Raw genomic sequence first — 11,482 nt, 5'->3', positions numbered from 1 at the left:
CAGAACACAAACAAGGAATGCACTAGACAAGAGAGGGAGAGCCAGCCACACACAACAATGGGAACTGATTTAGGATTAAGAGATATGGTCTACTGTGAAGTCTGACAGATTCATGATATATGTTTTTTCTTTCTGTGTAAGAACTGGAGAAACAGTATATGGATAATATTTCCTTTGAATTAAAACAAAATATATAGAGAGTAGTATTCCTTGCAATAATCACAGTATTATTGTTGTTGTTCATAATAATCATCATCATAATGTGAGTTTGCATATTGAATATGTTCATGAGGTGAAGCAGTCCCTACTGTAGTAACACAATTACACCACCTGGTTATCTATTTTTAACTTTCCCACTGTTTTTAATTATCGGGCCAAAAGATAAAGGTTGTGGTTCTGAGGTGGAGGTGTAGATGTTGCGTTGGGAACTTGCTTTCCTTATGAGACTCTCCCTCTGCAGCAGCAAAGCTGATTTCGTGACACAGGAGAGACGGTGAAAAACACAAAAGCCCTTTGGGGGGCGAGTTATGGGCGGAGTAAAGATTTATGAACGACTAGGGGGGCTGTCTTGCTGGTCCATCACGATCACATCCACCGTGCTGGTGTCGTGCCTCTCTCCGCCTAGCATCGCCCAGTACAGTATACAGAGTTTGTGTTGGGCAAGGGGAAAAGGGGTTAACAGTAGGCGGGGATGCAAGTGGTGTCCACGCCTCCGGGGGCTGAACCGCCTGGATGCTCGGTTCAAGCATGCAGTGAGTGCCTCCCCAAAGAAAGCTGTTTGCATACCAATCTCCCTCAGAGCAGGCATGACCAAATTGGGGGCTGTGGTGTTAGGGGCTCTGGAATGTATTAGCTGAAGGCAGACGCTTGTTTTGCCCTCCGGACATTACTCTCACTTTTATTGGGCTGGTTCGCTTGTTTGACTCCTGTACGCAGGGAAGAGTGTGTGACCATTGGCTGTGTGGAGTATAGCCTAGGACAGCAGCTGTTTCTGGACCAAGAGGAGCACGCTTGAGGTAGGTAGGACAGTCATCCTCATTATTCTTACTTAAAAATGAGTTTTATTCCAAATTGTATTATTGGCATGTGTTAGAAATGACGTGCCTACTTCGAGGCATTTGCGCAACGTTGTGAAGACGTTTAACACCACGGGAATAGATTTTATATATAGAAACTTGTTAGTTTTTTTTTTTTGATTCCACATGAACTGCAGATTTAATTATTTATTTACCTGGTGCTGCTTTAACATTTTGATGAGCTAAACTTCCTATTGTTTTTCTTCTTTTTAACTTTTGTTTTACTCGTTATGTAGTTACATGTAATCCATAATATAGACTTGTTCTCTTAAAGGATACATTTTACACAAATACTGTTATGTTGTTGTTGTTTTTTTTTTTTTTACTGAACGTATTTAACTTCACAGGTGTTTTGTACACGCATGCAAAGCTTACTGTTTACTACCAAACATCATTTGTCAATAGATGGATGTGTATTTTGATTGTCTCATTGTCTGAATGTAGTTATTTTCTATACAGCCAATGTAAATAGCTCACGATTGTCGAGGCAAACGGACTAATAGTAAATTGCAGTACTAACTATTGACCCAGAAATCAGTTTTCCCTATAGACTGACATTGGTTTGTAAAATCAAACAAGCCAGCCAGCCAGCGTGCCTTTTAATCCAACTGCATCCTCTCTGTGCATCTCATAATTTTCTGTGCAATTAACTGGAAAATAAGACTGTATACTAGGATTAATTCAGTAGGATTACAATGTAAAACTGTCCAACCCTTAAGAACACCTGATTTTAAAATGCTAAAATACTTTTTACAGTGGCTAATTCTAATTGAAGTTTTTTTATACACCTGTCATACCACAAAAATGCAAAGTGTGCTCTATAATATAATACTTTTTCTATTGAAAATACTTTATACACAATGAGTCTGCAAGTTTCAAAGCAACAATAACAAGATTTTTAGATTTCAAAAAGCATATGACCTGACATAATTTAAACTCCTGTCAGGATTGTATAATTCACATTCTGTGGAAATTAAGGGTTGGGACACTTGTCCTTTACTCTGTTCTGTAAATTAAGTAATGCTTTTGCTATAGAGGATTTGTACGTTTTAAATGTTGGATTTGTATTTATATATATATACAAATATCCGAGACGGCCTCTATATTGGAAAACTGGATAATTTCCTTTGAATAGCTGACAGATCTTGATGTCTGAGGGTACAGAGGAGGTCCTGTCATTGCCAGTTTAGTTCCTTCCCCCTCTACAGGGTCACCAGATGGCTCTCTCTGTTGGCAGCACCTTTGCCGTTAGCATAGAAATTCAACGCCACTTTGCATCCGTCAAAGCAGTGTCATCTGGTGCGTTTACTGCCATGTTAGGACTCCACACTCAATGCAGTACTACATTTGGTTTTCCTGAAAGTGAAAAATGCAGAGTCATTTATTTATTAATTTTTGTGAAAACATCCTTACTACCACATGAGCATTTAACTTCTCTTATGACTTAACTTCCCTTCTCTTCTCTTCTATATGTCGATTGGGAAGATGTAAAATTGCTGTAGGAACCCATTTATTATCAAATGGAAATATGGACCAATATGAGTGCACATTTTGGATATACATATGCTGTGCTAGCGAAAGCCATGCACTTTACTACATGGACTTGTAAATTGCATGCTCTGGTAGGAATGCTTTTCACCGGGACGAAGTTTTCTGCACCTGTTTCACAGAGTTTAATCAGTAAGCAAAGCAGGTTTCAATTACCACTTGGAAGTAAAGTCACTGGTACTGTGGGAGCTATTAAAAACGTTTGTGATCTGAATTTTGGTGCTCAGGACCTAATATTAATGTGTCAGGAGGTCTCTTTCTTGCTCTCTGTGGATTTATAATTGTAGTCGGTACTGAGAAGTACGGATTCAGAGCCGAGGGAAAACTGCAGTTGAAGAGCTTGTTTGAGTGACTGTGTGTTCTTCTTCTGTCAGCATGTACTTCATAATTACAATAACCTTGTAGGCACCAGGTTGGTAGATTGAAATTGACGTAGCTGTCATAGTAATCGAGGGAGTTTAAACATTCAGCTCAGCAAGCAAGTGCAACACAAAGAACCAAATCCTGTGGAGACCTTGGTGGGTTAAATGTGTTTGCAAATTTGCAATGTGCTGAGGAAAGAAGAACATTTCTCTTTCCTGGATTTAGCGTCTATGCAGTTAGCATCCAATGGTAAACTATTATTGTGCCGACCACTGACAACAAAAGTCACATAAGTCAAGCTTTAGTAGGCAAAGTTAATGGTTACTGAGCTACAAATGAACACTGCACCTGATTTATTGTTTTTTCTCCAGTACTTTTTCTTTGTCATGAAGAGGGGCTGCACTAGTTCAAAGCCTACCTTCCAGGATTTATTCAATAAACAATAAACAATAAATGTGTAGTTTCTCACAATTAGACCATATTTGGAACCCTGTCTTCCATAAATATACATATGTAGAATAGACTTTTGACATGAAGAATTCGGGTCAGTGTACAGATGAGCCACTTTATAGTTCTCTGCATATGGTACTGTTCTACCTGTGTTTTTCAGCAATTGGAAAGTCTCTATTTTTACCCTTCCTGAGCGTCAAGGTGTGCTTATTGTGCTGAAATGTGGGCATGTTTTATAACAAAGACAAGTGCTGCACTGTTACCTAAACTCACGTTGATTGGCTAAAAACATAACTCTTTACTCCCTGCAATTTTTGTTTTGTGGTCCATGGCCGTGTAACAGTTGATGTTCATCACTACTTTAAAGGAAAGAGTTGGCTAAATGGATCTTTATAGTACAACTCTTAGCCTAAATGTCTTGTTTTCATTTTACTTTTAATTAGAAATGTCTCTCTTATTGGTATAAATGCCCGACTTCAATTAAATGGTGAGGCTGTTTGAGTAAGCCCCTGTAGAGATTAATGAAAGGTTTTAGAAGTGTCAATCAGCATGCACCATTGGTCAGGTTTAATGGAGTTTCAGAAAAGGGCTTTTAAAAAGCTGTTACTGGGGAGTTAAGTATTATGTGCCAGTGGTCTAGAACATTTTCTCTGAGGAAATATTAGTGATGGAAGGGAATATGTGCCAAAGTTTAAAACTGAAGCTGAAATCCTGCCTTCACAAAGCAGACCATCAATTTAAAGGCTGTTAAGCGCACATTAGAAATGTCTGTAAGTGGCACAATACCCTTATTGATTAAAAACCTGCATAGGAACTCTGGCTCTTTCTCTTTGTGTGAATACAGCTCCCTGCCAGGCATTTAGCAAAGTTTAGTGGCTCTGCTTGTTTTAGTGGAGGAGCAGAAAGCACCCTGGGGTGGTCTACTCAATCCTCCAGTGTCCAGCAATGATCTGTTGTAGCTAAGACATTATGTTTACCAGTTTTAAAAGAGGTTAGAATATGAGAAAACGGGCATTTCACTTATTTTCAGGCCACAAACTGCATTAAATCATGTTCATATTTGTCCTTGTATGTGAAATGCTGAAGAGAAGAATGCCTTTGCTAGTGTATAAATCAGCTTTTTAAATACTATGCCCTGCAGTGTGGTTCACTTTGGCTCTTTAGCCAGTGCTACTAAGTAATCTTGGCCTTGCACTGTGGTAACGTCCTCACAGAGAATGAGCCTAAAGCATTAAACAGCTCGGGATTTGGCACTATATAGTCTTGGATGAAAAGGCATATATATATATTTTTTGTGTTTGTTAGACCATTCCCCTTGCAGGCTATCACCTAAAGCTGGAAATGTCCTTAGTTTCATGAAGGTGAATTGCAACGGAGTAGAAAGACAACAAAGAATAGAGAATATACCCTTCCACACTGCTGGGAATACACTGGTCCATAGAACTGGTAATAACATTTTGTTCTGCAAAGACACAAATATACACTCAGTGGCCATTTTATTAGGTAAACCTAGTAGCGAGTTGCTCCCCCTTTTGCACCCAGAACAGCCTGAATGTGTCGGGACATTGACTCGACAAGGTGTCGAAAGCCACAGGGAAGCTGGCCCATGTCGACTTCATTACTTCCTATAGTTGTTGCAAATTGGCTGGTAGTGGATCTCTACATTGAATAGCTCATTCCATCTCACGCTACAGATGGTCTATTGAATTGAGTTCTGGTGATTGGGCAGGCCACTGCAGAAAGCTGAATTCACTGTCCAGGAATGGTTCTGGGAACTGAACAATCCTGGCTTTGTGGCATGGAGCATTATCCTGCTGAAAGAACCCATTCCCAGATGGATACACTGCTGCCATGAAGGGATGCACCTGATTGGCAACGATGTTCAGATATTCTGTGGCATTCAAACGTTGCTCCACTTGTATTACGGGACCCAATAATGTGTGCCACGAAAACAGACCCCACACAATCATGCCGCCAACACCAGCCTGCAGTGTAGACACCTGACAGGATGGATCCATGAACTCCTGCTTTTTTTGCCATATTCTGATTAATCACACCAGGTGATGTTTTTCCAAATTTCCATTGTCCAGTGTTTGTGTTTCTTAGCTCCCTGCAACTGCAGTTTTTGCTGACGGGAGTGAAACTCAGTTAGGTCGTCAGCTGCCATACCCCATCCCTGACAAGGTACGAAAAGTTGTGCGTTTTGATATGCCTCTTTCGGCACCACTGTTTTACTCAGCTGTTATTTTATTATTATTATTATTATTATTATTATTTTTTTTTTTTTTTTTTGGCAGACGCCCTTATCCAGGGCGACTTACAACATAAGTGCAAAACAAAGTGTAAAAATACAGTTCAATAAAGGCATCAATCATTACAAATTCAATTTACATAAAACATAGCAATTCAAAATATAATACATTTTACAACTTCTAATCTACAATTTACACAGGCAAGTACAGTAAGTGAGGTCCTACATCCTGGACGGTAAAAGCTAAGTGCTGTCAAGATGTAGGGTCACAGTCAGGGGCTATGGGAAAGGGAGCAAGGAGGAAACAAATGAAAAACGCAAGAAGCATAATAACAATCTGTGAAGTGCTATCTGACGGGGGTTAAAAGGACTAATATTATAGGTACTGTCTGAAAAGATGTGTCTTGAGTAAGTGCCGGAATGAGGTCAAGGACTCTGCTGTTTTGACTTTGGTGGGAAGGTCGTTCCACCATTTGGGGGCCATGGATGAGAAGGAGCGGCTCTGGAGGAAGGGGAGTGGAGAGGAGGTAGAGTGAGTCTTCTGGCACTGGAAGAGCACAGTGGTCTGGAGGGGATGTATGGAGAGACGAGTGTCTGAAGGTAACTTGGTGCAGTGTGGTTGGTACAGCGGTAGGTGAGGGTCAATGTCTTGAACTGGATGCATGCCGGTATCGGGAGCCAGTGGAGGGAATGGAGCAGTGGAGTAGCGTGTGCGAATCGGCGCAGAGAGAATACCAGACGAGCCGCAGAGTTTTGGATGAGCTGGAGCAGGCGGGTAGTATTTGCAGGCAGGCCAGCCAGGAGGAAGTTGCAGTAGTCCAGACGGGAGAGGACCAGGGACTGGACAAGTAGCTGAGTCGAGTAGTCAGTGAGGAAGGGACGGATCTGGGGTATGTTGCTCAGGAAGAATCTGCAGGTGCGTGTCAGCGTGGTGATGTGCTGGGTGTAGGAGAGCGCAGGATCGAGGGTGACTCCGAGATTTTTAGCGGAAGAAGAAGGAGAGAGTGTGGTGGATTCCAAGGGGATGAGATGGGGAGGTCAGCAGAAGGTGAGGAAGAGTGGGGGAAAAACAGGAGATCCGATTTGGAGAGTTTGAGCTTGAGGTGGTGTGTGTGCATCCAGGCGGAGATAGCAGACAAGCAGGAAGAGATGCAAGAGGGGATGAGAGGGTCAGAAGAGGGAAAAGACAGGAAGATCTGGGCATCATCAGCATAGAAGTGGTAGGAGAAACCATGGGATGCAATGAGGGGGCCCAGGGAGCGAGTGTAGAGAGAGAACAGGAGCGGGCCCAGGACGGAGCCTTGGGGAACGCCTGTGAGGAGAGGTTGGGGGGTGGATGAGGAACCTCGCCATGTCACTTGGTAGGACCGGTCTCTGAGGTAGGAGGAGAACCAGGTGAGAGCAGTCCCAGAGATTCCAACTGACTGATTGTAGACTGTCTGTTACTCTGCATAAGTTGTATCAACCTCCGTTGGTGTTGGTCTCTTTATCAACAAGCTGTTTCCGACCACAGGACTGCCGTAATATGTTTGTTTTAAATTTGCAGTGGTGAATATATATTCAGGTAACTGAATACCGATGGGACATGCCTTTTTTAATGTGGTGCATCTCAGTAGTGATCATACTAAAAAGCAGCTGCATTTCCATACATCTCACATGCTCGCCTATACCACTGTTACCTCCAATAATCATGAGGGAAGAGGTGGCAGGGTCGGTAGCTGGAGCAATCATTAAGATATTGATCAACATCAAATTAATTGGTTACAGTATTGTGACACAGGCGCACATCTTTGCAGTACCCATAATATCAACGGATATTCAATGATGTTCAATGAGCCAGTCATCAGGGGAGGAAGGGGTGGGGGTCGATCCCTGTTCCAGTTTTCATACTCCTAATTGGCTCAGGTAATTCATTCCACCTCCCCTTCAATCATTTCAGCTCTCTGCGCTCTTCTTTATCGATGACTTGCCCAAGACGGGAGAAAATGAGACTAAGCCATTACTCAGCTCCCAGACGCATGTATTAAATCTGTGCGTGTTTGCTTGAATGCTCCATAAAGATTGAGAAACTTAATAGGATATCTATCGATCTTATAAGAGACCTGGTCCTTTTGATTGTTTCAAGATTTATTTGCTTTAAATCTAAAGTGATTTAGGAATATATCGTACACAGGGGTCACGTTCTTGGATTTTCTTTTGTCAATCAGATATTTAGTTTTGTGGAGGCTCTGTACAATTTACACACACTTTGTAAATCCCTTGTAAGTCTTCCTTCATTGGTAAGATCTATTGGTACTGGATGCAAGTTGATCTGTGGTATTTTTTGTCTACTTACTATCCCTTGCAATTTTTTTTTTTTTTATCTTACTGCAACAAGGAGTCCCATTGTGTCTCCATACTGTAGTTTTTCAAACTGCTGAAGACAGTGTCATCTTAAGAATAGCCGATCAATCATACGAATTAGCGCATACTCCACTTTCCCAAGTCCAGCAGTCCTGATGAGCCCTGAATGAATAGAGCTCACAGTTGTGTCATGGATTAAGAAAAGGCCTGGGAGCCTGCTTTTCAAATGCAGGGTTCTTCCACTCACTTGTCATGACCCCCAGGATCATTCCCTGAAGCACAAGTCAGTTCTTCTCCCCGTACACTGCCTTGGCCAGCTGTGTTGAACTGAAAGCAAGAAGGAGCTACAGTCAGATGTTTTGCAGCAGTCACAACCTGAGACATAAGTGGTGTATATAGTATTTAATGATAGGAAGTAGCCTATAGCGAATACAGTTATGTAAGTTTTATGCTCTTTGATTGACATGCTCTATGCTACTCTTCTCCAGTAAATGACAACCTAAAAAAATTAAATAAGAAAAACAGGATATGTATTCAGTGAACAGATGCTATTTGCCCTGGCATGATAAGTATAACTTTTCAAGGTGTCCTAATGGAAGCAGGCTGTATCTAAAGCTTCAGGTTTTTGGCCTATTAGAATGTACTCCTCAACCCAAAAGCTAAACCTCAATCCTGTTCTTAATCCTACTGGCAAGATATTCGTTAGAAGCACTAGTGTTCAATTAAAAAAACAAAGGTAAATCCCATCGGTGTCAGTGGAAAGCTCATCGCTGATCTATTACTATTCATCCTGGTGTCTTACAGTAAGACTCCGAAAGCTACTTTAAAGAGATGGCTAGAATGATTCTGTGCTGACTGATGGGTGAACAGATAGAGCTCGGTGCCATTGGATTACCTTATTATCTGTCAGAAAGAAGAAGGAGAAGAAGAGAGCGGCACTGAGCCTAATCCCCCCCTCCATGATTAACTAGATTAGCTGCATTTACTCTGTAAGGAAGGGTGAAGGAAGGTCTGTGCGCCCGAGTACAAAGCAGATCATGCTGACTTAGAACAACTCTTGGATTCCACTGCATCCTGGGAACGAGGGCAAGCATCTGGGCTTATCCACATGACCAGAACAAAAGCTGTTTTTTAAGTTCCCAGGCAATTAAATGATTTAAAGGCAATTAGACAGCGTGTCAGGGTATACCAAACATGGTCTAAAGGGGTGTAAACATAGAGTAGTAGGGAGTAGTAGGGGCACATGCTATTTAGTTGTTGTTGTTGTTTTCATATTTTTTTTCAGGCAGGGTTTGTTGGTTCTGACTGTCTGGTTGAACTTTCAGATGTGAGCTTTTTCAGTACTGTGGCCAGTGCTGTCAGTAAGGACAACACAACATTAATAACATTGTGAAACTGCAAGCAAACAAACATTTGGTAGAGATTTATCAAGGTATCATTTTATACCATACACCCCCCTCCCCCCATTGTTGAAGATAATGATTGTTTCCAGTTGTTGCCCACTTCCACCTTCAGGATAATCTCTTCACTAAAACACTATCAATGTATCATTGTTTAATCTGAAGAGCAGACTGTCTTAAGCAATGCTGATCGCATGGCTGGAAATCAGCCTTGCCTCAGTTTGATCACAGCTGCCAGCAGTACAGCACCACAGAGCTTTGTGCTTCTAAAGGTCAGTTTCTTTAACTTCCCTCCTCGATCGCTCATTGTGGGGGATTTATTCAATGCCCCAAGAGGATGCTAGAGCCTATGGATTAACCCTTGTTACTCAGCTCTCTTTGTCCCAGCGCTCTGCTGTGGTCAGTGTCTTTCCGCTTCATGTTTTCCTTTGCTCCGGAGTGGGGACCGTAGCAAAGTCTGCTGTTCTTTGTTTTCTTACTGGCAGCCTTGCAGCGAAGACAGACAAAGTTTAACATACTTGCATTGTTGCTCCTAGACTCAAGTTCAGCACACAGACACAGGCCCTCCTCTCATAGACACGGGCCAAATTCTGAAAAATAAATCTGAATTCTGCCAGCTGTTGGCCTGTTTCTTTCCTGTTGCTCCATAATTTTGTCCCAAGTCTCTCTCTCTCTTTATTTCCTTGTGTGTTAAACTTTTTTCTTTCCTCTCTGTGTACTTAGTTATTTTTAGTGTTGTCACCCCTTTTTGCTTTTCATCGCGTTTGTCCACCTCTGACTACTTTTCTCCCCATTTCTAGTGTCTCTTCCACAAAAATCATCACCTCATCAGTCTATTTCACTTCCAAACAAATACTCGCATGCATCCAGTGTCCTTTACAGTTACTACCTGCAACTGAGCCATGGAGAGTGATATATTTGAATCTGCTCCAAACGCCGACTCTTCACCATCCAGCAAGCCGTTAGGCAGTCAGCTAGAACTTTTGTCCCATACCTTTGCAATAGTACATCCATTTGTAAGAGAGAACTGGTAGTACTCATTTATATGCATTTGTATTGTGTTCTGTTTCAGCGTGTGTGCGCCAGTGCCACTCCCCCACCTCATAGTATTATCCTGGGTTTTGTAGCATCCACGCCTTGGGAATCGAGTTTAGTACATTACTTACTTGATTTACTTTAACCATACGCCCTGAAACAAGCCAACCTCCTGAAATTGAATTAACACAAGCACAAGTTTGTACTGTGTGAGCAGCAAATAAAATACAATCTGTGACTGGGTCCTGTTTGGATAAAAAGCATGGGCCGGAAGGGAGGTCCTCAAGATATGCTGAAGGGACATTGGGGTGCACCAGCGAGAGCTGCAGCAGACGTGCCTATGCCTTCTCCCCATAGGGATGATGTTGACCTGTTATGGCGTGTCATCACAATGACAGCCCCTTCCCCCATTGTCCCGATGCCAAGGAGGGAAGCGCAGGCCAATCTGCTGATGCGGCCGCCTGTCCTGTCCCATGTCCTGTTCTGCGCTGAGGCCAGTTTGTGTGGGGCTGTCCATATGACCTGAGAGGGCCACCCGAATGTGCTGACCTGTCTGCCTTTTCCTAATCCTCTCATTTTTATGGGATTACACAGAGCCCCTATTCCAAACAAACATTGCTATGCCCACCGGGGGCAAGCAGAGCGGCATTGAATGCCTGTGTGCCGGGTTAGAGTGTAAACAAAGAAGTGTGGAAAGACTGAGAATTGAGGCGTCCTCGCTGAAGCTTATGACAACCAAACGATGAGAACAACGTAGATGGAAATGGATAGTTGAAATTGTGATACTGTTAGAATAAAAGGAAAAAGACTGAAGATGTGTTGTTGTTGTTGTTGTTGTTGTTGTTGTAATAATAATAATTATTATCCTGAACTGTTTCCATTCTTGAATGGTCTCCAAAAAATAAAGAACAGAATCAGTATTAGTTTTCACCAGCTAAGCCAAGGTCATTTTCCCATAAACTCAAAGAAAATTTTGATCCCGACTTTATCCATCAGAAATGACTGGCTCAAGTCCA

The 11,482-nt window shown here is 42.1% G+C and overlaps 1 protein-coding gene across 2 annotated transcripts in view; it reads left to right on the top strand.

Annotated features, from left to right (window-relative positions):
• Positions 1–746: 746 nt before the first annotated feature.
• tspan18b (tetraspanin 18b) overlaps positions 747–11,482 on the top strand; it is a 54,648-nt gene continuing 43,912 nt past the window's right edge. Inside the window, exon 1 of one of the 2 annotated variants that reach the window (XM_066701142.1) lies at positions 747–1,016. The gene's annotated coding sequence lies outside the window, so the exon portion shown is untranslated. Of the gene's footprint in view, positions 1,021–11,482 lie in introns of both variants that reach the window. The other variant, XM_066701143.1, reaches the window with a different exon arrangement.

This window comes from Amia ocellicauda, chromosome 4 (assembly GCF_036373705.1).
Source record: "Amia ocellicauda isolate fAmiCal2 chromosome 4, fAmiCal2.hap1, whole genome shotgun sequence".
Taxonomy (NCBI): domain Eukaryota; kingdom Metazoa; phylum Chordata; class Actinopteri; order Amiiformes; family Amiidae; genus Amia; species Amia ocellicauda.
Note: the sequence above shows the minus strand (reverse complement) of the source record. Positions and strands in the feature narration are given on the sequence as shown.